This window comes from Pan troglodytes, chromosome 11 (genome assembly GCF_028858775.2).
Source record: "Pan troglodytes isolate AG18354 chromosome 11, NHGRI_mPanTro3-v2.0_pri, whole genome shotgun sequence".
NCBI lineage: Eukaryota > Metazoa > Chordata > Mammalia > Primates > Hominidae > Pan > Pan troglodytes.
This window is the reverse complement of record NC_072409.2, coordinates 55,601,968-55,629,442: the sequence shown is the minus strand read 5'-3', so window position 1 is coordinate 55,629,442 and position 27,475 is coordinate 55,601,968. Positions and strand designations below refer to the sequence as shown.

The 27,475-nt window shown below is 39.3% G+C and overlaps 2 long non-coding RNA genes across 2 annotated transcripts in view; both read right to left on the bottom strand.

Moving 5' to 3' along the window:
• The window catches only part of LOC134807658 (uncharacterized), a 219,883-nt gene that overhangs the window by 67,144 nt on the left and 125,264 nt on the right, over positions 1 to 27,475 (bottom strand). The gene's annotated exons all lie outside the window — the stretch shown is intronic.
• On the bottom strand, positions 7,246 to 14,122 carry LOC134807656 (uncharacterized). Its single transcript, XR_010148671.1, has 3 exons — positions 11,085 to 14,122; positions 10,715 to 10,802; positions 7,246 to 7,489 (listed from the first exon to the last, which is right to left on the bottom strand). It is a non-coding gene; the product is annotated as an uncharacterized LOC134807656 (long non-coding RNA).

Here is a 27,475-nt window from a genome sequence, read left to right as displayed (position 1 = left end):
AACAACTTAACTTCAATCATATACAAAAACCCTACACTTTACTCCCCTCCACTTATGTTTTTTGATGTCAGAGTTTCTTTCTTTGTATATTTTGTAATTATATTTATTTGTAGTATTTTTTGTCTTTTAACCTTTTAAAAGCTAAAGGGATTATACTGCATCATTACAGTATTAGGAGTATTTTGAATTTGACTGTATAGTTACCAGTGACTTTTTATAACTACATATGGTTTCATGATACTAATTAGTCTTATTGCATTTCAGTTTGAGGAGCTCCCTTTAGGGTTTCTTATAAAGTAGATCTAGTGACAGTGGACTCCCCTAGATTACTCTGGGGGGTTTCTGAAAAAGTCTGTAAGTCCTAGCCAGAGCAATTGGGTAAGAAAAAGAAATAAAAGGCATCCAAATTGGAAAAGAAGTGAAAGTGTGTCTATTTCAAGATGACATGATCTTATACAGAGAAAATTCTAAAGGCTCCAAAAAAAAAACTTGTTAAAATTAAGAAACAAATTCAGCAAATTTACAGAACACATAATTGACATAAAAAAAAAACCTGTTGCATTTCTATATACTAACAGTGAACTATCCCAGAAAGAATTTAAGAAAACAATCTCGGGCTGTGTGCGGTGGCTCACGCCTGTAATCCCAGCAATTTGGGAGGCTGAGGCAGGTGGATCACGAGGTTAGGAGATCGAGACCATCCTGGCTAACACGGTGAAACCCCATCTCTACTAAAAATACAAAAAATTAGCCAGGCGTGGTGGCAGCTGCCTGTACTCGGGAGGCTGAGGCAGGAGAATGGTGTGAACCCGGGAGGCAGAGCTTGCAGTGAGCTGAGATCACGCCACTGCACTCCAGCCTGGGTGACAGAGCGAGAGTCCATCTGAAAGAACACAATCTCATTTACAATAGCATCAAAAAATTAACTTAGGAATACATTTAAATCAGAGAGTAAAATTTCTATATACCAAAAACTATGAAACACTGATGGAAGAATTTGAAGATAAAAGAATCTCTATTACTCAGTGTGATCTACAGATATAATGCAACCCCTATCAAAATTTCAGTGGCGTTTTTCAAAGAAATGGAAAAAAGCAATTCTAAAATCTGTGTGCAACAGACCCCAAACAGTCAAAACATCCTTGAGCAGAAAAAACAAAAGTGGAAGCATCACATTAGCTTATTCCAAATTAATTATAAAGCTATAGTAATTAAAATAGTATGGTACTGGCATAAAAACAGACATGTAGGCCAAGGGAAAAGAATAGAGAGCACAGAAACAAATCCATGCCTTTACAATCAATTGATCTTCAGCATTGGTGCCAAGAATACACAATGATAAAAGTTTAGTCTCTTTAATAAATGGTGTTGGGAAAACTGGATATCCACATGCAGAAGAATGAAACTGAACCCTTATCTCACCCTACATACAAAAATTGACTCAAAATTGATAAAAGACCTCAACCTAGGAGCAATATTGTAAAACTCTTAGACATAAATATAGGAGAAAAGCTCCTTGACACTGGTATTGGTAATAAATTTTCAGATTTGACACCAAAAGTATAGACAACAAAAGCAAAACTAGACAAATGGGACTAAATCAAAGTAAAAGATTCAGCACAGCAAAGGAGACAATCACTACAATGAAAAGACAACCTAAAGAATGGGAGAAAATATTTACATGCTATATATCTGATAAGAAGTTAATATCCAAATAAATTAGGAACTCAGATGATTCCAAAGGACCTTGTATTAGTCTGTTTTCATGCTGCTGATAAAGACATACCTGAGACTGGGTGATCTATAAAGAAAAAAGAGGTTTAATGGACTCACAGTTCAACATAGGTGGGGAGGCCTCATGATCACAGTTGGAAGGTGAAAGGCAGGTCTTACACGACAGCCGGCAAGGCAGGATGAAAGCCAAGCAAAAGGGGAAACCCCTTATAAAGCAATCAGATCTTGTGAGATTTATTTACTACCACGAGAAAAGTATGGGAGAAACTGCCCCCATGATTCAATTGTCTTCTGCCAGGTCCCTCCCACAACATGTGGGAATTATGGGAACTACAATTCAAGATGAGATTTGGGTAGGGACACAGCCAAATCATATCATTCTGCCCTGGCTCCTCCCAAATCTCATGTCTTCACATTTGAAAGCACATTATGCCTTCCCAACAGTCCCCCAACATCTTAACTCATTTCAGCATTAACTCAAAAGTCCACTCTCCAAAGTCTTATCTGAGACAAGGCAAGTCCCTTCCAGCTATGAGCCCATAAAGTCAAAAGCAAGTCAGTTACTTTCCAGATACAATGGAGGTACAGGGAGGGGGTAAATATACCTGTTCCAAATGGTTGACATTGGCCAAAACAAAGAGGCTACAGGCCCCAAATCCAAAATCCAGCAGTCCAGTCAAATCTTAAAGTGCCAAAATGCACTCCCTTGACTCCATGTCTCGCATCCAAGTCACACTTATGCAAGAGGTGGACTCCCACGGCCTTGGGCAGCTCCACCCCTGTGGCTTTGCAGGACATATCCCCCCTCCTGGTTGCTTTCATGAGCTGGCATTGTCTGTGGCCTTCCCGTGTGCATGGTCAAGCTGTTGGTGGATCTACCATTCTGGTGTCCAGAGGACGGTGGCCTACTTCTCACAGCTCCAGTAGGCAGTACCCGAGTGGGGACTCTGTGGGGGCTTCAACCCTACATTTCCCTTCTGCACTGTCCTAGCAGAGGTTTTCCACGAGGGACCCCCCGCACCCCGCAGCAAAATGCTGCCTGGACATCTAGGTGTTTCCATACATCCTCTGAAATCTAGGCAGAGGTTCCCAAACCTCAGTTCTTGACTTCTGTGCACCCACAGACTCAACACCATGTGAAACTGCCAAGGTTTGGGGCTTGCGCCCTCTGTAGCCACAGTCCAAGCTGTACCTTGGCCCCTTTTAGCCATGGCTACAGTGGCTGGGATGCAGGTCATCAAGTCTCAAAGTGGCACACAGCAGGGGGCCTCTGAATCCAGCCCAGGAAACCATGTTTTCCTTTTAGGCCTCCTGGCCTGTGATGGGAGGGACTGCCACAAAGGTCTCTGAGATGTCCTGGAGATATTTTCCCCATTGTCTTGGGGATGAACATTTGGGTCCTTGTTGCTTATGCAAATTTCTGCAGCTGGCTTGAATTTCTCCTCAGAAAATTGGTTTTTCTTGTCTATCACATCGTTTGGCTGCAAATTTTCCAAAGTTTTATGCTGTTTCCTTTTAAAGCTGAATGCTTTTAACAGCACCCAAGTCACCTCTTGAATGCTTTGCTGCTTAGAAATTTATTCTGCCAGCTACCCTAAATCATCTCCCTCACGTTCAAAGTTCCACAAATCTCTAGGGCAGGGGCAAAATGCTGCCAGTCTCTTTGCTAAAACATAGCAAGATTTACCTTTACTCCAGTTCCCAACAAGTTCCTCATCTCCGTCTCAGACAACCTCAGCCTGAATTTCCTTGTCCATATCATTATTAGCATTTTGGTCAAAGCTACTCAACAAGTCTCTAGGGAGTTCCAAATTTTCTCATGTTTTTCTGTCTTTCTGTGAGCCCTCCAAACTGTTCCAACCTCTGCCTCTTACCCAGTTCCGAAGTTGGTTCCACATTTTTGGATAACTTTACAGCAGCACCCCACTCTACCAGTACCAATTTACTGTATTCATCTGTTTGCATGCTGCTCATAAAGGCATACCAAAGACTGTGTGATTTATAAAGAAAAAGAGGTTTAATGGACTCACAGTTCCATGAGGCTGGGGAGGCCTTACTTATGGTGGGAGGCTAAAGGCACATATTACACAGCAGCAGGCAAGACAGAATGAAAGCCAAGTGAAAAAGGAAATCGCTTATAAAACAATCGGATCTTGTGAGGCTTATTTACTACCACAAAAACAGTATGGGGAAAACTGCTCCCATGATTCAACTGTCTCCTACTGGGTCCCTCCGATAACACATGGGAATTATGGGAGCTACAATTCAACATGAGATTTGGGTGGGGACACAGCCAAAGCATATCAGACCTGAAGAGATACATTTCTAAAAGACATACGATTGACAATAGGTATATACTAATAAAAGGATGTTTGCCATCACTAATCATCAGGAAAATGCACAATGAGATATCACTTCACATCTATTAGGATGGCTATTCTAACAGTAAAAAGGTAACAAATGTTGCTGAGGATATTGAGAAAAAGAAACCCTTGTGCTTAGTTGATAGTTGATGGGAACGTAAATTGGTACAGCCATTAGTGACAACAGTATGGAGTTTCCTCAAAAAATTAAAAATGGAACTCCCATATAATCCAGCAATCCCCATCTGGGTATATATCCAAAGTAAAGAAAATCACTATCTCAAAGAGATATGTATACTTACATGTTCATTGCAGTGTTATGTACACAGCCAAGATATGGAAACTACCTGTGTCCATTGACAGATGGATGTTTTAAATGTATTACACACACACACACACACACACACACACACACACACACATATGTAATGGAATATCATTCAGCCTTTAAAAATGAGGAAATACTGCCATTTGTAACAAGATGGACAAACCTGGAGTTTATTATGGTAAGTAAAATAAGCCAGGAACACACACACAAATATCCTGCATGATTTCACTTATATGCATACTTAAAAAATGTCAAACTCATGGTAACAGAGTAAAATAGTGCTTACCAGGGCCTGGGAGTTGGGGGAAAAGAAAAAATGTTTGTCACAAGGTACAAACTTTCAGTTATAAGATGAATAAGTTCTGGAGATCTAACGTACAGCATAGTGACTAAAGTCAATAATAATGTATACTTGAAATTTGCTGAAAGAGTAGATCTCAAGTGTTCTCCACCACACAAACACAAATAAAAAGGTAACCAGGTGAGGTGATGAATATGTTAGCTTGATTGTGGTAATCATCACTTCACAATGTATATGTATATCAAAATATCACACTGCACACCTTAACTATATACAATTTTTCTTTGTTAATCAATAAAACTGGCAAAAATATCTGTTATATGTTGCCTTGACTCCATTTCTTCTTATTTTGTCAAAATAGATAGTCCTCATTGTTTGCATAAGTTTAGAAAGTTGTGCTACATCTAGAAGCCAGGAGTGGGGTAGGGTGAACTAAGTTACTGATTCTTTAGGAACCGTAGGGTGTGAGGTGGGACTGGAGTTCAAGGCCTAGGAGCTGAGTCTGGTCTTGATCAGCCTCTTTTTTTGTTTTGTTTTATTCTGTTTTGAGATGGGGGTCTCACTTTGTTGCCCAGGCTGGAGTGCAGAGGCACGATCTGGGCTCACTGCAACCTCTGCCTCCCAGGCTCAAGCAATCCTCTCACCTCAGCCTCCCAAGTAACTGGAACCACAGCCATGTGCCACTATGCCTAGCTAATTTTGTTGTATTTTTGGCAGAGATGGGGTTTCGCCTTGCTGCCCAGGCTGGTCCTGAACCCCTGAGCTCAGGTGATCCACCCACCTCGGCCTCCCATAGTGCTGGGATTACAGGTATGAGCCACCACGCCTTGCCATGAGCAGCCTCTTCTGATATCCCTGGTGTGTTCTGTACACATTTTTTTTGTCTGAATGCACCTTTCCTTTCTCCTCTCTTGCACTCCAGAACCGTGGATACTCAAGTCTATCCTGAACCATATAGAGGAGGAGCTTTGAGTGCTATATGAAATTCATTTATGATATCATTCTTCATTCCTTCACAGAAGTAACTCGGAGTTCACTTAGGGATTCACATGGTAAATTTGTCTTAATGCTCCAAGTGGGCTTAAAGGAACTTTCTTCTTGTCGGCCATCATGTTTGTATACAACTGTAATGGGAATTTGAGTTTGTATGACTAGTGTCATGAGCACGCATGTTTGTGAGCACAACTCTGCATTTGCTATTTCTTCTATTGGCCTACAGACTTTTCCTTCTTTAGGATATTATCAACTTGAATTCCAATTTTTATCAAAAATTGGACCTAGCTCTTTTTCTTCATATTTTCCTGCTACATTTTTTCCACTAATTTATTTTCGATAGGTTATATTGTGTGTTTTTTGACACTTAAAAATTTTACCTAACAATCTTAACCTTTGATTTATGTAATTTTTGTTCCATTATGACTTCTTTCTGTCATCTCATTTATGATTTTTCATACTTTCTTTACTGTTTCTTTTTTCCTATTTGTACCTCTCACTCTATAGATCAAATCTTTTTCCATTTGTTTGAAATCTGGAAATTTTTAACATTGTAATGGTGGTTATATCATTATTTATGTTATTTTTCTCAATTTCCCAAATGTGTCCGACATGTGTCAAAATTAATATCATCTCAGCAAACCAAATAAGTGCTCTAGCCTCCTCTTGCCACCTCTGGTTTTGCTTTCTCTGTTACAACAGCCCTTTGTCTAAGGGGGTGCTTTCTGAAGTTTACTCGGGGTTGTTTTCAATATGTTATGTTTTCATGTATTTTTTAGGGTATGATAAACACCACTACCATTGGTTCTTGAACCCTCAATTCTAACACCACGGTGTATTTCTCTTCTTAGTGGAGTATGTCCTCTAGGCATTTTCAAAGGGATTTATTTGAAATAAAACTTTTGAGGCCTTATTTTATAATGTCTTTTTCTGTGCTTTCATATTTAAAAGATTGTGGCTGCAAATAATTCAAGGATTAAAATTTGTTTCCTTTTAATCCTTGAAAAATATTACTTCATTTTATTCTTGTCTCCAGCATTGCTGTTGGAAAGGCTGATGCCAATCAAAACGAATTTTTCCCTAAAGGATGATCTGTCTTCTAGTCATTTTGACAGGATGTTACAAAACAAAGGAGGCTTCAATGTTCTGAGTGTAAATCATTTTGCAATTATAAACAACGTAAATATTAATGCAATACAAAAAGAATTAAAACCTTCTTGAGACATGCAAGTGCACAGGAAAATTAACTATCATGCACTCATTCAGGATGAAAAGGTGCAAAAGAAATTTAATGAAAGAGATGGTCGTTAGATGCAAGTATGGTTGAATGTAGGGATGCGATGCTGACAAGTGGCAGCAGGCCTGGCAAGCTGTCTGTCCCAATCCAACTACTTCAGAAAGAGAAGAATATTAACTAGGCTATATTGATGATGTGTTGAAAAAAGTGCTGTGTTTCCTTTTTAATCATTCAAAACAAAGGTAAGTAAAATTCCTGGGAAATAAAAAATAATGCATCATAAATGTATAAAATAGAAGAAAATACTATATTTTTATGAATTTAAAATGCCAGCTATTGTAGATTGTTATCTCTTTTCAGAAGTGCTTTAAAATTGATGACACATAGTGAAAAAATGACATAATTTCAAACAATTAATGGAAAAATATTAATCCATCTTCTTGAGTCTTGGAACCAGGATTCTTTTGGGAGGCTTCGGTGTATCTGTGTATCATTTCATTGCCTTCACACAAATCAGATCACGCCACCTGCGACTGTGGTTTGAAAAAAAAAGAAAACATAATAATGATGCTGTCAATTCACGTGAGATTCCATGATCAAAATTAACCTATGAACAAAGCACAGACTTTATTATAATTACAAAATAGGATGTAATTTACATAAAGTGTGAAAATACAAGCATAGATCGGTATTTGATACAAGTCGAAAGCTATGACAGGGACTGTTGGAGGGGAGGGAAGTTTTACACTAATCTCCACATCCTACTGAGCCAATCAGTGGTGTTCAAATTGGATGGACCATATATTATTTAAACAGTATATTATTTAAGCAAAGAATTAAGCACTGTAAGTATATTATTTAGAGGAAGCAAATTTTTAAAAATCCCTTAAAATTATAGATTGAAGACTAAATTGGAAATATAGTTTTAGAAGAAGAAAGTGGGGTAAATGGGGTAGGCGCGGTGGCTCATGCCTGTAATCCCAGCACTTTGGGAGGCCAAGGCGGGCGGATCACGAGGTCAGGAGACCGAGATCATCCTGGCTAACACCGTGAAACCCCATCTCTACAAAAATAAAAAAAATTAGCCGGGCGTGGTGGCGGGCGCCTGTAGCCCCAGCTACTCAGGAGGCTGACGCAGGAGAATGGCGTGAACCTGGGAGGTGGAGGTTGCAGTGAGCCGAGATAGCACCCTGCACTCCAACCTGGGTGAGGGAGTGAGACTCCATCTCGAAAAAAAAAAAAAAAGAAAAAAGAAAAAATAGTAGGGTAAATGAGCTATATTTTCTATCGTTCATAAAAAGTCAAGGGATATTACTTAAAATTGATAAAACAAATTAGGTGATTATATAATATTATTTACAGTTCAAGAGAATAGCATATAGTAAAAAAAAGAGTATGATAAACCCTGCCTCACTCTGAAAAACAGGACCAAGGTCTGTGGAAGGAAAAAAAAAGTTTCTGGTTTCCATCAGTTTTTTTCCCATCAAACTGTTTGCATGATTTTCCATGCACATGTGTTGCTTTAATTTAAAAATGTTCTTACTCACAGATCCCCTTGAATTACGTGTAAAATTAGGTTTCCTTTAGTCAATGGTGTATGAAAAGTAATCAACTCATCTAATTGAAGTTAGACATTAATAAATTATAATTTGGGGGATAACATAAATATACCTATTAAAAACAACCAGAACATAACAGTTGGCTCTATGTTCTGCTTATCTAGGAATTCTTAAAATTATTCAAAAAAAAGGAGTTTCACATTTTTAAAGAAATATTAGGAATGAAAATGCAAGTGTTTCTCTTGGATAAAGCTCTTAAAATCACTAGTAGAATAAAGTCAATCTAGATTAAAATTTATCATTTCAAATTTATAATATGACCAATATTGCCATCAAAATGTTCAGGCACAGAACATTTTAAAGTAGCTATTTTATTGTTTCTCAACATCCTCTTTCCTTCTATGATTGGCATCACAAATCATGGTTGCGACATCTTATCAAAGAACTATACTTGTAGTTTTTGAGTGAAAAGCAAGGGAGAAATTTTATTTGTGCCTTGACCTTATTAATAATGTGTTAACTTGTGATGGCCTCTATCAATAGAACTCTCATCAGATTCGAAGGGCACTGTTTGTGTCCTTTAATATGGAGAAATATCACAAATAACTGGGAAATAATTTAATGACTGAAGCCTTCATTTTTAATCATATAGCTGAGTGATATTTTAAGTTTGATGAAAATAAACATTTGAACAAAAATAGCCAATTCCCTGTTTCATAATTTAATACATTTGTGTTAAAAGGTTTAGACAATAAAGTTAATTTTGAAATGCATTATAAATAACTGAGTAGCAATCATTAAGTTCATTTTTAAATAACTGTTTAGATAACTTAGTAATTAGCAATCATTAAGTTCATTTTTAAATAACTGTTTAGTCCACAAAAGATAAAAAATATATTTTAGAAAGAGAGGGCATTCCAAAATCTGTCTCAGGGACATTTAATCTCAAATATCTTTCAATGAAGCAGAAATGTAAATACATGTTTAGATAACTTAGGTTAAAAAAGGTAAATTTTGGTTGCCTGCTTAACTTTTATGAAACAGATATTTTCATTCAAGTCCAGCGTATATTTTGCTATGACTTCCACATCCTTTCCTCAGAGAATATTTACCTAAACATTAGGGTACCAAAGGAACTAGGAAACAAAAACTTCTTATTAGAGAGAGAAATTTTTAAGTGAGGCACACATTCTAATGATAGTAATTTGTTTTTGACATTTTATTAATATTTTGATAACACTAGTAAAATCCAAAGGGGCAAGCGGGTATCATTGTCTCAGCGTGGGCCCTCTTTTGTCATCCTCTGTAAGGTGGCAGTCATCAAAGAGCGTGACCCAAGAAGAGAGTAAAACAGTGGAACAAATGAGCATTTCTCTAAATACAAACAGTAGAGTCCTTGAGAAAGAATCCTTTAAGGCCTTAGATTTCTTTAAACATTTTTAGATAAACAGTCTGGCCTATGCAGAACAAAATGAAATAGTAATAATGAACAGGATAGTGAAGTTTTGTACTAACTGACATAAATGACAAGAGTTGATTAATGGTTAGGATAGTGTGAAAGAAAAATTGAATGAAAAATGAAAATTGTAAGAAAAAATATCCAGACAGGCCCTTTCCTAAAACATGTAACATAAAATATTTAAAAGCATCCGCTTTAATGCATGGGCTGAGTCAAAGTCAGGACAATTTTCAGATACCTAGAAGAGCAAAAAAAGTCTGAATCCAGAGGTGTGAGTGTCTCATCTGGCATTTGCCCTGGGGTGTCTCCCAGGAACTATTGGCCCAGACCCATGAGCACCTAATTCAGGAGAGAGAGACTGATGCCCATGCAGGGAGGAATATAGGCTAAAATACCTCCTGCATAAATCTAGGATTTCTAAAAAGAAGCATGTTAAGTGCCTGGGCTAGGAAAATCCCACCCCCATAAGAAGAAAGTGAAAATATGTGCTTGTCTTGGTCCCAATAGGGTAGACAAAAAAATGAAAAATAAAAAACGTATGATAACTTCTAAATAAAAAACAATAGCCATATTGGTTTGGGTTTGAATTCACACTATCTATGGGCCTGAGAAATACCAGGGTGGAAATTAGCCTCCGGTAGCAAGAGGTGAGGCCAGCCGGACTTCCTGGGTCGAGTGGCGACTTGGGGAACTTTCCTGTCTTACAAGAGGATAGTAAAATGCACCAATCAGGAACTTACCTGTCTCACAAGAGTTCTGTGAAATGTACCAATCAGCGCTCTGTAAAACGCACCAATCTGTGCTCTGTAAAACACACCAATCAGCACTCTGTAAAACACACCAATCAGCAAGCTCTGTAAAATGCACCAATCAGCAGGATTCTAAAAGTAGTCAATCGCAGGGAGGATTGAAAAAAGGGCACTCTGATAGGAGAGAAACGGGACAAATAAGGGAATAAAACCTGGCCACCCCCCACCCCCACCCCAGCAGCAGCAACCTGCGTGGGTGCTCTTCCCCGTTGTGGAAGCTTTGCTCTTTAGCTCTTCCCAATAAACCATGCTACTGCTCACTCTTCGGGACCTTGCCATCTTTAAGAGCAGTAACACTCACCGTGAAGGTCGGCGGCTTCATTCTTCAAGTCAGCGAGACCACGAACCCACCAGAAGGAATCGACTCCGGACACAGCAGTCTTGAGACCTAATTAATCTGAGTAGAATCATAAAGATAAATATATTTTTCACACATACTTGGAAACATATTTTGTAACACAGCTTTTATTGTAGTTAAGTGAAGATAGTAAATTTTACAATAAGCAACACTGGGACCACTGATCTCCATAAGGGGAGAAAAAGGAAACTGAAACTTAATCCCATAGACCAAACATAAAAATATATTTTAATGGTTAAAGATACCTTCTCAACATTCTTAGAAAAAAACTGTGGAGCATCTCTTTTATCTTTACATAGGGAAGAAGAACAAACTGCAAGAGTAAAAACTAACTTGATCACATAAAAATTTAAGACTTCTGATTATTGGATACCGCAATGAGAAAAAAATATGCAAAACTTGGCAGACATATTTGCAAAACAACTTACCTAGAAAGGTTTAGTATCCGGAATATATAAACCTCTCCTATAAATTAATAAGTGAAAAATAACACCTCAATTAAGAAGTTAGCACAAATAGCCCATAAGCATGTGAAAAAGTGCTCAACCTCATAATAATCATGAAAATGAAAATTAACAATTAGATACCCTTTCACACATACTGACAAAATTTTTTGGAAGTTCTGAAAGGTGTAGTATTGGCAAGGATAAAGAACCGTGGAAGCATTCATCCCATGCAAGTAGAAGGACAGCCATTTGGAAAACGGATGTTAGCTCATACAGCTGATCATGCATGTACCCTATGACCCAGTGGCTTCACTACAACCTAGTGCAACCGAGTCAGCCTGTTACAGGCCCCAGAAAAATTCTTGCATTTGTTTACCTAGGGATATATGAGAATGTTCACAATTTTTAAAACCTGGAAACAATCCAATTATCTCTCAATATGGGTAGATTGTGGAATAGGTAACTAAATGATCATATATTCCAATAATAGAGTACCTCGCAGCACTAAGAGTGAATGAACTGCAGCTATTCACATTCTCAAATACAGCACTGCAATGAGATAATTGCATGCGTATTAGAATGGCAAAAATCCAGAACCCTGACAACACCAAATGCTGATGAGGATGTGAAGCAACAGGAGCTCTCATTCAGTGCTGATGGAAATACAAAATGGAGAATAGTTTTGTGGCATCTTAGAAAACTAAATCTACTCTTATTATACGACCCAGCAATCTTGTTTCTTGGTATATACCCAAAGGAGTTGAAAACTTATGTCCACACAGAAACCTGCACACAGATGTTTATGGACGTTTTATTTATAATTGCAAAAATTTGGAGACAAGCAAGATTACCTTCAGTAGGTGAATAATTAAACAAACTGTATTACATCCAGACAACTGAATACCATTCAATGATAAAATCAATGGCTGTCAAGCCATGAAAAGACACAGTGGAAGCTTACATGCATATTGCAGAATGAAAGAAGCCAATCTGAAAAGGCTACATATGTCACTTCCAACTTTATGACCTTCTGGAAAAGGTAATACTATAGAAATAGAAAAAAAAAAAAAAGTCAGTGGTTCCCAGGAGTTAGGAGGAAGAGAGGGATGAATAACCAGAGCACAGAGGATGCTTAGGGCAGTGAAAGTATGTGTAGGATATTTTCATAGTGAATACTTGTCATTGTAAATTTATCCAAGCCCAAGTGTGAATCTTAATGCAAACTATAAGATGTATCATGTAGGTTCTTTAATTGTAACAAATGCACCACTCTGGTGGGGGATGTTTATTATGGGGGAGGCTATGCATGTGTGGGGGACAGGGAGTATATGGGAAATCTATACCTGCTGCTCAGTTTTGCTGTGAACTTTGAACTGCTCTTAAAAATAATGTGTGTATGTGTGTATATATATATATATATACATGTTTGTGTGTATGCATATCTGATCATAAGAAACAATACACAGTTTCACTTATTTAAAAAGTCAAACGTGCAAAACTAAACAATATACAAGTCTGTAATGACAAGCAATGGAATGATTAACAGGAAGTTAGGGATAGTGGTTACCTCTTGTGGAAGGAGTGAGTGGCATTGAAGAAGGGCAATGGGAGTTTCTAAGAAATACTCTATTTCATAACCTGAAGGAAGGACACATATGCTCATTTTATATTCTTCTTAAGCTGTACATACACACTTTTATATTTATGATCTATTTCATTAAGTAATAAGACAATTAAATATATGCATTTGTAAATAAGTGAGATTAACAAATTTTTGGATAAATTTAACTTATTAAAGTTGACTCAAATAATTAGAAAATCTGGATGGAAATCATACCATTAAAGGAATTGAGTTGATAATTAATAATTCTACAAAGAAAACAGGATGCCCAGATGATGTCACAAGTAGTTCCAATGTTACACTAATTATTTGCGAGGGGAGAAAAAAGAGACCATTCTTCAATTCATTTGAGACTAGGATAACCTTGCTATTGTGTACCTCATCCATGCACACAGAGACAAATACTGTAAACAAAATACTAGGAAGTATACCTAGCAAAGTATAAAAACCATGAACAAGCTCGGTTAGTAATGCAAATTTAGTTCAGTGTTAGAAAATCTACTGAAATCATCTCCTTATCAATGAATTAAAGACAAAAGTTATATGATTGTCTCAAAAGGCCTATAAAATTATTTTACAAAAATTAAATAATTCATGATATTTCCACCTATGAATAAAGGGTAACTTCCTTAACCTGATAAAAGGAGTCGACAAATAACCTACAGCACCTATCATGTTTTGTGATTAAAAATATTGAAATCACTCCCTTTAAAATCAAGAAAAAGGCAAGAGTACCATTGTCACTAAACTGCTTCCAAAAGCTTATATGGAAGAGAAAAGGGCCCAGTGTAACTAAGACAATCCCATAGAAGAATAAAGTGTGCGAAGGTGGGAGGTGGAGCTTATGTGAGTCTATCACGTACCAGATTTGCTGTGAAGTTATAATTACCACAGCAGGAATTTGCTATTGTGAAAGTGTATGCTTGTGTGAAATCCTGATGTATGCCCTGGCTAACATTACAGAACAGTCAGAAAGGGTCTGTATAATCCATGGTATGAGCAGTTGGTATCCATATGGGAAAATATCAGAATGGATCTCTATCCCAAAAATGGATCCCTGTCACACAAAGGCCAGATCTAAATGGACAAAGGACTTAAATTTGAGATGCAAATATTTAAAAATCTTTTAGAAGAAAATATAGGAGAGTAACTTATTACATGCCACACCTACTATGTGTACTTTGTACGATGCAAGTGTTGTATATGAGTGTAGTATGTAAGTGTAGATGCCTCTAAGCAGTATATGCATGCTTGCTACTTTACACACGTGAAACACTGGGAATGGGAGCATGAGAGGAAACCCTAGGTCATTCTGGTCTCCAGACTGCTGCTCCTGCCCACCCCCGGTTCCAGCACTCCCTTCCCCATTCTCCTATACAGATCCTCTGTTCCAGGCACAGCCACTTACAGCAGCTCAAGCCAGTGGCACCCACGGAGAGGCCCTCTTCACCCTACTGCTGGGCTGTCATGTCCCCTTTCTTTTCTTTCTGAAAAACAGTTTTCTCTGCCTGTGACTCTTCATGTTTCACTCTCTCTAAAGCACACGGAAGCCCGGTTCCCTCCTCTGCTTTATCAGACCTGTTGCTGTTAGTTCCACTAGTGACCCTGCATGACAGATTCGGAGGTTTGCTCCCTTTTGCATAGCGTAAAATGTTTACCTCGTGACATACTTGATAAATACAATTTTATAATTGTTAAGCTATCTATATATTCCGTATCTGTTTCAAAAATTATGTATAGGCCAGGCAAGGTGGTTCACGCCTGTAATCCCAGCAGTTTGGGAGGCTGAGGCAGGAGGATCATGAGTTCAGGAGATTGAAACCATCCTGGACAACATGGTGAAACTCCGTCTCTACTAAAAATACAAAAATTAGCTGGGCATGGCGGCAGGCACCTGTAATCCCAGCTACTCAGGAGGCTGTGGCAGGAGAATCGCTTGAACCCATGAGGCGGAGACTGCAGTGAGCCAAGATCGTGCCACTGCACTCCAGCCTGGAGACAGAGCGAGACTCCGTCCTCACACACCCCCCAAAAATATAAAGACAATGTCAGTTATGCCACACATAGATTGTTTTTATTCCATAAAACTGCTCTCCATATGTGTAATATGTTTCTACTTCACACATAGTTTTGATCAAAGATTAATCTATTGCATAGATACTTTTCTTAGTAATTAATAAAACTCAGCTTGGATTTCTCTAGCCAGATAAAACACCTTATACTAAATGAATCAATCAAAGCTCTTTGTTGGAGTGAGATCTGAAAGCTTTCACTCAAGCTGGCTGCCTCAGCTTCACCGCATCAAATAATGGAGGGAGAAGTGGAGGCAGACATGCAGCAAGAATTATCATGTGTGTGTGTTGCAGAGATATTTTGTTTAATTCATTTACAAGATACTCGTGGTGTACTGCTACATGCCAAACAGCTGTTCTTGCTACTTTGTAAAAATTAATCATCTAATAGTTGAAAAGTTAATTGTTGTAATGTGACTTCAGTACTGCCAATCTCTGGGATTTGAAGCCAAAAAAAAAGCATCACCATCATGATTGAGAAATGGAGTTACTGGCAGTAGTGGAGCAAACCACGATTCTGCACTTGGACACAGAATTATTCCTGACAAGATCCTGGCTCCTAACTCTTCCACCAAAACCGAGTCTGCAGCTCCCACACTGAAATGCTGCTCATTTCACCCCAAGTGTGTTCCAGCCGTTCCTTCTTCTTCTTCTCCTTCCTACCAGCTCTGTAATATCTCCATCACAATGCTAAGGTCAGGGTCAATGGCATTTTGTTTCAGAAACTTTCTGAGAGCCCTGGAAAGTAATCTCTTCTTGTTCTTATTCCATGATCTCCTGTGCTTTTTTTTTTTTTTTTCTCAGACGGAGTCTCGCTCTGCTGTACCTTCTTTAAGGTACAAATGATCACTGATGATCATTTGTGTAGATGAGTTGTCTCTGTGTGTGTCTGACCTTTCTCCCAGTTGGTGAGTTCTGGAATCCAGGAAGCATTTTAGTAAAGTAATAGTTTTTAGTAATTTAGTTCACCTCTGTGCACCCTACAGCCGTTTCTCACATGTTGGGGCTGCCCAGTGAGCACTTGCTGAGGGAAACTGCAGGGAGACTTGCAGGTCAGGTTCACTGAGCCAGAAAGTGAAGCAAACTGAGAGGGCAAAGTGCAAGACACTGGCTGAAATACATGAACACACTGGGGAAACAAACATCCCCGGCCTCTGTGGAGGCGGAACACAGTTGCTGAGGTCTGTGATTCAGCAGCACCCACCTGGCAAAGCATGCTCAGCATCGGGCTTCATTCTCCCATAGTGCTTTCATGGCGAGGAAGAAAAGCTATACATACTAACATGGGCCAGCTGGAAACCACAACTATATTTATAGTATTTCTTTTCAGCTTTTCAGCTGGAATCCTGAAAGAACTCTGAGATCATGCAGAATGCGGCATATTGTTAGATGGGGCCTGGTTGGGCTTGGTGTTAGAGGATCTGCCCCAGGTCATGGTCTGTGGTGGGGATGGAGGTTGTGATTTCCCATCCCCTTATCTCTTTGTCCCATACTTTTTGCCCTGTACACACATGATCGTCCTCAATATCTTAAGTAGGATCTCCCATATAGCTAAAATTGATATCGGCATCTAAAGTATGCCTAACTTAGCTGAATATTTGGCCTTTGCCTTTAAAGGATCTGTAAGTTATTGGGATGAGACCAGGGAGAAAAAGGAAGACCATAGATAAGCATAATCTGCCATCCAATAATTTCATGACATGCTTATCCTTGGAATAAAGTTGACCTGTTATCAGGAAACTGTCCCACCATCTTTTTTGCATGTAGAGACCTCCATTGCTATGGCCTCCATTGTAATGGGCTGTCATTGGGTTTGAAAAAAGTCTACATGTTGATTTTGATGGCAATAAAAGAGTCAGATGGTGCAAGCTGGAGCAAGGTGCTCACCAAAGCTAGGCCTTTCCCCTCCCTCAGGAACTGGCAACAAGAGCAAGAGTTAGCTTCCTGAATGTTTGCATTTCAAAGAGACAGCTCTCAGGTCTTTGAGGAGACAATTCTGGGATGTAGATTTACACTTCAGAGGTGGAGAAAAATTTATAATTGTAAGCTTTCTAAGGTTCTAAGAGGGGATTCGGGGCTCTACCTGCCCATCACCAGGTTTTGCCTGAAACAGACAGTAAATTCTCCTTGCAAGTGAGCTTTTTCAGGCAGTCATTTTAAGGAGGGCTGGGGTCATCTGCGGGACACCCTTGTGCTGCCGGAAGCCTCACTAGAGTTTGGTCCTCTCTTTGGACAGGGATTTGGAAGTAGTTAAGTACTGCGAGGCCTGCGTTCTCATGACCAAAGCTCGCAAATGCCCATTTCTTTCTTTCTTTCGTTTTAATATTTGAAATATTTATGTGTCTCTTAACACCTCTTGGAAATTTCCATCCCTTTCGAGCTATGTTCCAGTCAAACCAAACAAAGTGTGGCCCAGCAGCCCTGGGGAGTCTCTGGGTGAAGGGGAGATGAGCACACAAATGTTGAGAGTTTGAGAAACCCTGGCCTTGACTTTTATAATAGTTGGTAAAGTGGTCATCAGTGAAATCCACAGGGATTCCCTGAGAGTGTATAGCTTTGGCATGGTGGTTGCTGTAATCTGAAGGGGAAAGTAGAAGTTTACATGTGAGTACTGAAGAAGCTTGAGACAGAGTCTCGCTCTGTCACCCAGGCTGGATGAAGTGGGGCCATCTGGGCTCACTGCAACCTGTGCAATTCTCCTGCCTCAGCCTCCCCAGTAGCTGGGATTACAGGCTCCTGCCACCACGTCCGGCTAATTATTTTTTTCTTTAAAATTAGTTTTTATTTAAAAAGTACAAATAGCACTCTACTTTTACTTTTGCAAAAAGTAAAGAAATGGTGTTTTGTTACAAAAATTAAACTGAAATAAATTTTGGATTGTAGAAAATTCATTAAAAACTCAAGTTTTAATTTAGTTAAAATCCATCTAGTGCTATAAGTGTGGCTGTTGGCAGATGTCTTATTTATTTTTTATTTATTAATTTATATTGCTAATAACTGATTTTTTATTTATTATTCATGAGCCCTTTCCCATGACAGCTTCTTGGAAATTTCTTTCTCTCCCACTGACCTAGTATGATCTCTCAGGCATTCTTATTTAAAGTTTTTCCTCTCATTATTCCCTTCTTCACCATCATTCCCAGGTTAGTTACAAAGAACTAATTTAATGACCCATTTACTCTGAAGGGAGGCACAAGAAGTGAAGCTTCTTTCTGAGGCCTTAAGGGATCTCACCTCCTTAAATCTCTGTTTTCCTACCCCTACTTCAGATATTATTGAGACATTATGTTTTCTTCCTCTACCTTCAGAAACTTCAGTATCAACAGGTCCAGATCTGCCTAAGCCCTCAGATGAGTCTGCAAACAATCACTCTATCAACATTTGACTAATACCTTGCAGATGATCCCAGGCACCACTGTCTTAACCTGTGAAAACTGCAAATTCTTGGCACAAACAACTTCTTCTGCACATCCCTCCTCCTCATACATACACTAAGAGACTTGGCCAAATTCCAACACAGCCTCTATCAGCTCAGAGCCACGTCCCTACGATGCCCCATGCCCCTCTAAAGCACCTGCCTGGGAACATTCAATTCTGCCAAAAGAATTTACTGTTTGTCCCACCCAAAACTTGACTATAGGTCCCTGACCTCCCATTTCTAAGAGCCTTAACTTTAGAAAACCTGCAATGGCCAGGCGTGGTGGCTCACACCTGTTATCCCAGCACTTTTGGAGGCCGGGGAGGGTGGATCACGAGGTCAAGAGAACGAGAACATTCTGGCCAACATGGTGAAACCCTGTCTCTACTAAAAAGAGAAAAATTAGCTGGGCATCATGGCACACACATGCAGTCCCAGCTACTCAGCAAGCTGAGGCAGGAGAATCTCTTGAACCCGGGAGGCGGAGGTTGCAGTGAGCCGAGATTGCACTCAGAGTGAGATTCTGTCTGGAAAAAAAAAAAAAAAAAAGACAGAAAACCTGCAGTTATAAACCCTTTCTCTGCCCCTTTAAATCTCCTACAACATGGAAATGTCTTTCTGAAAGACTTGGGAGCCATCCCTTTGGACTATAAGGATCAAGAAGGATACATGATTGTCTCCTGGTCTCTGTCTCTGCGTAGGAACCTAATTTTGATAAGCACTATTAGCAAACACAGATGGCCTCATCACATTGACCAACCTTTCCCCAAACATCAGTCCATGCCTTTCCTTTAGCACACTCCAACATTTGCAGAGCCTCTTGCTTTTTGTTTCCGTGAAGTTGAGGCTTTCTAACATACTATAAATTGATATGTCTACTTATTTATTAGAAGACAGAAATTAATCACTAGATTTCATTATCACGCTGACTTTTAGGATTAAAAGCAGCCTGTGGTTACAGATGCAACATCTTTACATTTCTAAGAAAAACAGGAGAGATTTGTCTTTGGCTCCTTTGGACCTCACTGATTAATAGAAAAGAGAGGATTGAGCAGGTTTGGATGATACAGCACAACTCAGTTTAAAGTTCCAGGCAAAGAAAGCAATGGTTATTTTTCACTCCAGAGAGTGAATCATTCTTTGGGGCCACAAAAGAGAAGATTTGAAGAATAAGCAGGGACAACTAGAAGGTGGCTGAGTGTACTCCATCGGGTTAAATTAAGCTATTTTGTTGTTGTTGTTCAAATAGCTTCCCCACATGGTACATTTCATATCTAAAGTGCTATTCCCTCTCCCATCATTTTATTACGTACGCAATATCTGGCTGAGAACCTCTTTCTTGCCCTCCTTCTTACTGGTTAAGAACACAGACAGTCCTCTCTTTGCATAGCAGTGCAGGGCCATACAAATCACTATGTAAGCTAAAGATCTGTAAAGTGACCTAAATAATCCACGTGAAACATCGACTGTTCTGTGTCATTTAAAAATTTTGGCCAAAACATTAAAAATCTCTTACTGTTGGTTATAAATGTATAAGGAAATGAAACATAGTGAAGTTAGTACTTTTTTTTTTTTTGAGATGGAGTCTCGCTCTGTCACTCAGGCTGGAATGCAGTGGCGCGATCTCGGCTCACTGCAATCTCCACCTCCTGGGTTCAAGCTATTCTCCTGCCTCAGGGTGCAAAGTGGCTGGGACTATAGGCACGTGCCCCTACGCCTGGCTGATTTTTTTATATTTTTAGTAAAGGTGGGGTTTCACCGTGTTACCCAGGATCATCTTGATCTCCTGACCTCATGATCTGTCCACCTTGGCCTCCCAAAGAGCTGGCATTACAGGAGTGAGCCACCACGCCTGGCCAGTACTTAGTTTATACACTGTAATTTAAAACATTAAACAACAGCCAATTTAAGTGCTTTATTTATTTATAGACGTGTATCAAGCCCAGTTTGAACAGTGCTTGCCTCCCTCTTGTCGTATAGCTTATGATAAGGAGCCAGCAGTGTTTCTATGCCTTGGTGAATTGTCGTGCTGTTTTCGGAACAACATCTAACATTGTCAACGTCATGCAATATCTACAAGAGTTCCTTCAATATGAAGTTTGTTGCTGTCTTTGCCGGCATCACTTCCTCTGGGGCTTCTTCATCCTTTTCATCACAGCTGCGTTCCTCATTTATGTCAGAACACTGCGTTGTGCCGAGTTCCTCTTGCCGCGTTTCCTGTGGTGAGCCAATTCTATGATTCCATTTACATTGTATTTGAATCCACTTCCAGGGTTATCACATTTTTTATTTCTTTGCTGCACATCAATGGTTGTTGACCAGTTTTTTCTTCTGATTATTCATCTTTATAAATTTCACATGGGTTTCTCACTGGGAGACAAGGAATCAACACGATTGCAGACTTTGCTGTCTGTGTGCGAACTAGCAGATGCACAGTGATCAGTCACTGACAGGCTTTGAAGGAAGTGAATTGTGTCCCCCAAAAAAGATATGTTTGAAATTCTAATCCCCAATATCTCAAAATAATATGAGCTTATTTGGAAATAGCACATTTACAGAGGTTCTCAAGTTAAAATGAGGTCATTAGGGTGGGTCCTAATCCAATAGACTAACTGCTGTCTTATAGTCAAGGAGAATTTGGATACAGCTCCAGACACACACACAAAAAAGACGATGTGAAGACACATAGAGAAAACAGAGTGATATATCTGTAGATCAGACAACACCAAGGATGGCTGGCAAACCCAAACAGGAAGGAGAGGGGAAGAAGGATTCTCCCCTACAGCTAGCAGAGAGCGTGAACCTGCCAACACATTGATTTCTGACTTCTAGCCTCCACAACTACGAGTCAATACATTTCTGTTGTTTTAAGCAACCCGGTTTTTCGTACTTTGTTGCAGCATTCCCACAAGATTAACACAGTCCCTGATCATGATGCTTGCCTGTTATTTACTCACATAGGCATTTGTGGAATTAAGAGCTGAGAACGAAGTTTGTATTTTATGCAGTTGCTCACAGTTAGTATATTGTGGTAACTGAAATTGTAACCATGTTGTTGGGAGACTAGTGCTATTTAACTAAACTATGTTAATTAAACCTGTGCATATTCAAATGCGCAAAGCCAGGACTGTTTTTACTTAGTTCAGGTATTTAGAGGGAAAGAATGTTTGCCTCTTTTCAGGGCCTTAGAGCATGCCCTGTGCCAGCAGGCCCCTTCCACAGCTACTTAACATCTCTTCTCATCTTGCCAGCCACCTCTCAACTCAGATGACCAGCAAGGCCATCTTTGACTATCAAAATGAAGTAGCCCCTCTCCGCTTTTGACTACGTTCACTTGCTTTATTGTCTTTATAGCATTTTTTATTTACTAAAATAATATTTTTTTCATTACTTGATTCTTATCTTGATTCAGTACTTCTAAAAAATGCAGATTAAAATTCCAATGACAAACCAAGTTGACTAACGTTAAAAAGTTTGATACTATTAAGTATTGTTGAGAATATAGATCTACCAGATCCTTTAACTTCTCATGGGAGCATAAATTGGAAAACAGTTCATTTTAACATAGTAAAACCAACAGTATACAAATCTTTTGACACAATGATTTCAATCTTGGGTTTATACCTTAGAGAAAATCTAACTTTTATGTCCAGGAGACTCATACAAGAAAAGGACATCTACTTTTTGTAATAGAAAAAATTGGATAATAACCCCAATCTAATAAAATGGAATGCTCATTATAGTATTATCCTGTGATGGAATACTGTAAATCAATGCACAGAAAATACAGATAAACATATCATAAGAATGAATCTTACAAATTAAATATGGAACCAAAAAGCAATTTCAGAAAAATATATTCAGTGTGATTCCATTTGTTTAAACTGAAAAATATGTGAAACAATAATGCTCAATGTCCTTTACTAATGCATTTATTTTGGCAAAATTATAAAGATAAGAAATGGGACTAATTAACAGGACAGTGTTAAGGACTCTAAAAATATGGGTAGTTTTTGATTCTTAGGCAGGTAATGTGTACATCAGTGTTCATTTTATTATTTCTTACACTGTCTTCATGACTTACACATAATATTTTGCTAGTTTTAAAACATAAGATGTGATAATAATCTAAACAGACCAAAGGAAATAAATGAATATGATTAAAAAAAGACAGAGAATGAGCCCTGTCTGATGGAAAGCATAACAAAGCAAGTAGAACAACTGTCAGGAATGCTTGATCCAATAAAGCTAGGTTTGTGATCCACAACACTTCAGCATTTTAATGTGATTTTTGATGTTTGCTTTTTGCAATGGTGATTCTCAGTTGCCTCCCTCCTGTGTCTTTACCAGCTGAAATCAAGTGAAGCTACTTCTGACTTTTTCTAAAACTAAAACACAACATGAAGGTCTGCGTATTCTTTCACATGTGCACGTATGTGGCACTTTTCCATGATGCAACAGCAGCGGGTCTCTAGCTAAGCTACAGCAGCAGCTGTAAGAGGCAGAGGACCCCAAAACGAGGCTGAAAGAAAGAATAGTCCATAACTGACATCAGGCAGGCTGCTGTTGTAAGCAAAGAAAGGAGGCTCACAGCGGCGTGGACTCAGGCCAGGTCAGACTATTGTGGGAGAACACGGAGCACACGTGTCAGCTGGAAAGGGGCCGGCTCAGGAGACAAAATAGGCACGAGAGGAAACCGAAAAATTGACATATGTGACTATCCTTGTAGAAATGTATAAAGGTTTGGATTATTTTGCTTATCGAGTTATAATAAAGTTATTCTAAAAATGTTTATGTAAAGTATTATGTACATTTTTGTTACCTTATAAAGATTATTTATATTTGAATTGTGTGGTTATTGGAATGACAGTATTTGTAAAGTTGGTTTTGACATTCTCTACGATGCTTAATGAAGAAACTGACATTTAAAGCGATTCATTAATTCTCTTTGGTCAGTGGCTGAGCTGGGACAGAGTTCAGGTTTTCTGATTCTCAGCCTATGTTGTTTTCTCTTCATTTTAATGTGAACCTAAATATGTATAGGATCTAGACAAATATGACATGTAGTGCCTTATTTCTTGTTTTCTCTGTAATGAATGCCAGGTGAGATAACTTTATTTACAGAAGCCCATCCAGTGGCTCAGGTTGCGTCTGTAGTTGCCTTTGAATCATTTATTCAACGTCAGGATGGTAAAGTGAGGAGCTTCCCCAAACTGAAGCAGAGTGGCATTTGTGCCAGGTTGTAGAGTATTCCCTGCCATACATAAAGACATGCTGGTTCTTGTTATTTATACAGGCACTGGTGTTCCCATTAGCTCTTACATTTCATATGCTTAGAGCAAGAAGCTAGAGAGTGACTTAGGATACAGTGTAAAGATATTAGTAAATTAAGACAGTTCTGCAAGATTTTTAGGACTTCTATTTTTCTTCTATTCATCATTTATGAAGTATTCTTGCTGGAAATAGTTCATGTCTCTCTATCTTGCTGAGTGATGAATACTCGGCCAGGATGCTAAAATGTGGTTTCATGAAGTATGTTGTGTTTCTGTCTGTTCTTGTTTCCTTCCTTGAAATGTGTAAAAGTGAAAAACATATTAATCATAAATCAAGCATTCATCATAAGCCTAAAAAAAGATAAAATAATCAGTAGTATCATTGACTAAAATTATTACTCACCAAAAGAAACTCACTCCAAAGTTAGCGCAATACTAACAGAGAATACAAGTTTTTCCAGGAATCACTGAGGCTTAGTACCTCACATGGGAAACATGGGAAGTAAAACCACCTGAGGGGCCACTTGATGGTGAGTCAGGCTGTTCCTCGAAGAGTAGGCTGTGACTGCCAAACTTTGTAGGTTAAGGAGTATTTATAATGATCTTTGAGGAAACTGCAACTGACAATTGAGGGAAAAAAATGTTAGTTCATGACTGCAAAATACATGACAGAATCACAAAAACTATTTTACAGGTTTAAAAAACAAACCTGATGCTGATGCAGGGCAGGCGAACCCCAAAGTGGGGCTTAGCCTGCAAGGGTTCTTGGCTTCACCCAGGAAAGGATTCAAGGGTGAGCCAGTGGTAAGGTGGAAGAAAACACCTTTATCAAAGCAACACTGTTACAGCTCCTGTGGGGTCACAGCTCAGTGACTGCTCCCAGGGTTGCCCCATAGGCAGGGTGCCGAGAGCAGCAGCTGAGCCCAGTTTTGCAGTCATATGTATACCTACTTTTAATTACCTGCAGATTCAGGGGTGGTTTGTGCAGAAATTGTTAGGAAAAGGGTGGTAACTTTTGGGTCATCAGGTCATTGCCACTGAAAGTGGTGGTAATGCCTGAGTTTTGCCATGGCAATGGTAAACTGACAAGGCACACTGGTGGGTGTGTCTTACAGAAAGCTGCTTCCGCTCTGTCCTTGTTTAGCTAGCCCTCGATCTTTTGTTTGTAAATGAGCAAGAGAGTCATGGCCTTGGCGTTTTCTCCCAGAAATACAGTGGACCCCAGAGCACTCTAGACCCAGGAGCCAAACCAAATCACAGCATCCCACAGTTGTGTCCAGCCCTCCATCACTGATTGGCTGCAATCCAACAAGTGGCCCAGAGGGGAGGGTTCATTGAAAGCTCTTTGCTAAGTGACAGGCCTTTAAGAAGGAAAAAGCTCTTAACGATTGGTATGGGATGGGGGAAGTGTTTGTGGTCACCACGGCACCCCAAGGCTGTGGCCTTCTCTGAGCACCATGAGACTCAGCCATGTCTTTCTCTCTGTTTTCCCACAAAACCAGCCAGTGCTAAAGCATATCCTCCTGGCCTACAAACAGTGGCCATGACTTCCAACTCATCCAGGCTACTTCTGATTTAGTGTTAGGCCGCCCACTTGATGTGTATGTTCCCATGCTGTGTCGACCCTATTGCTTAATGAAAATACACAGCACTCGTTTGCTTCTCAACTTACTTCTCATGAAATATTACTGCTCCTCCCCACCCAATCACAATCCTTTGCTGCCAAAAATCTCTTGCTACCCTGTACATTTTGTCCAATAAGGGAACCCCTCAGCACACACACACAATGGTGCTACTGAAACCAGATCACTGTCTCACTCTAGGTTAGATGTGTCAGAAACCCTTCTCTCCTAAGTTGACCTTATGCTCTATGTCAATGGCTCCTACTTCTGGAAGGAGGTTGGGACCTTCCAGCCTGGATATGCCATCACTCATTTACACAAAACTCTTGAATGCCAAGCTTTGCCACACGTTAGATCAGCCAAAGTGGCTAAATTAATTGTTCTCATTGAGGCTTATATAAGGCAGAGGGAATTCAGGTTAGCATCTACAGTGACAGACACTGGGTCTTTGGTGTAGTGCATGATTTTGGTATGTTTTGAAAACAGAGAGGATTCATGACAGCAACTTGTCCCCAGTCAAAAGTAAACCCCAAATAGCAGAACTTCTAGAGTCATTGCTATTGCCCCAGCTAGTTGTTACAATTAAAGCTGAGGGATATAGTATAAAATACTCAGATGAGGCTCAGCGAAATAAATTGGCTGATAAAGGTGCTAAGCTAGCATCCTCTTCCTTGGCCGCCTAAGAAATCCAGGAAGTCTCCAAACCTTGTGACTAGATACCTGGGCTTCATTTCAAATACCCACAGTCCTGCTAGGATTATTTACCCTCTTTAAATAAACTGACAGAAGCAATGTCTTTACAAGGCCTCTAAAGGAAATGTAAAATTCACACAGCCCAGATAACAATTTCAGAGTCAGAAAGAATTGGATGAGAAAAAGGTGAATGTTTGATCCACTTAAGTGGACTTCGGAAATACCCAGATGGCCATTTGATAACTCCTAAGTCTGTCTCCCAAGTCATTGTGTACAATTTACTCATCCAGATTTACCACAGAAAGGACAAAATGCAGTATATATTAAACAAAACAATATGGCTTGGACTCTTTAGATATTATTTGGACCAAGCTGTTGCCATTTGCTGCATCTACCAACAACATAATCCTCCAAAAAGCGTAAAGGTGGGGCAAAAAAGGGAAGTGGCTCCCTCTACATCCTTCCTTCACTGGAAAATAGGCTTCCTTCACTGGAAAATAGAATGGGAGGCTTTCCCTGTTGAAACTCCTCAAGGACATCGGTTGCCAAGGTTTCTTAAGAGTGAATCTTCCCCACATGGGTTATCCCCTCTACTGCCTCTAGTGACAGAGGATAACATTTCATTGGCAAAATTATTCAGGAAATAGGAATGGTAACACACACCAGCCAAAGATTCCACTGTCCTTACCATCCTCAAGTGATAAAGTTCTATACAAAGAGCCAACAGCATCCTCAAGCTGAACTGGCTAAACTGTCTGAAGAAAGAACTTGCCATGGCCACAGATATTACCCATCACACTGACTCTCAGATCCTTGCCCCTACCTTCACACAAACGATCCTCTTTGAATCATTACAGGATACTCATGAGAATACCCTACTAATGCAAACTAGCAGAAGATTCCAAACTAACTCAGTTCAACATCCTCAGATATTGTCAGGGATTAATTAAATACACACAGCCCCACTATACTCCACAATTGAGGCTTCTTGTATCTTTAAACTCCCTGATCAGTCCTTACTTGCTTTATAAGTAAGTCATCTGGCATTTTGAAAAAACACCAACATCAGAAAACTAACCTTGAACCCAGAGGGAGGGGACCTTTTATTGTTTCACTCATTGCTAACACTGCTAACAAATTACAGAGTGTTTGAACTTGGGTGCATGTCTTTTAGTTGAAAAATACAAAA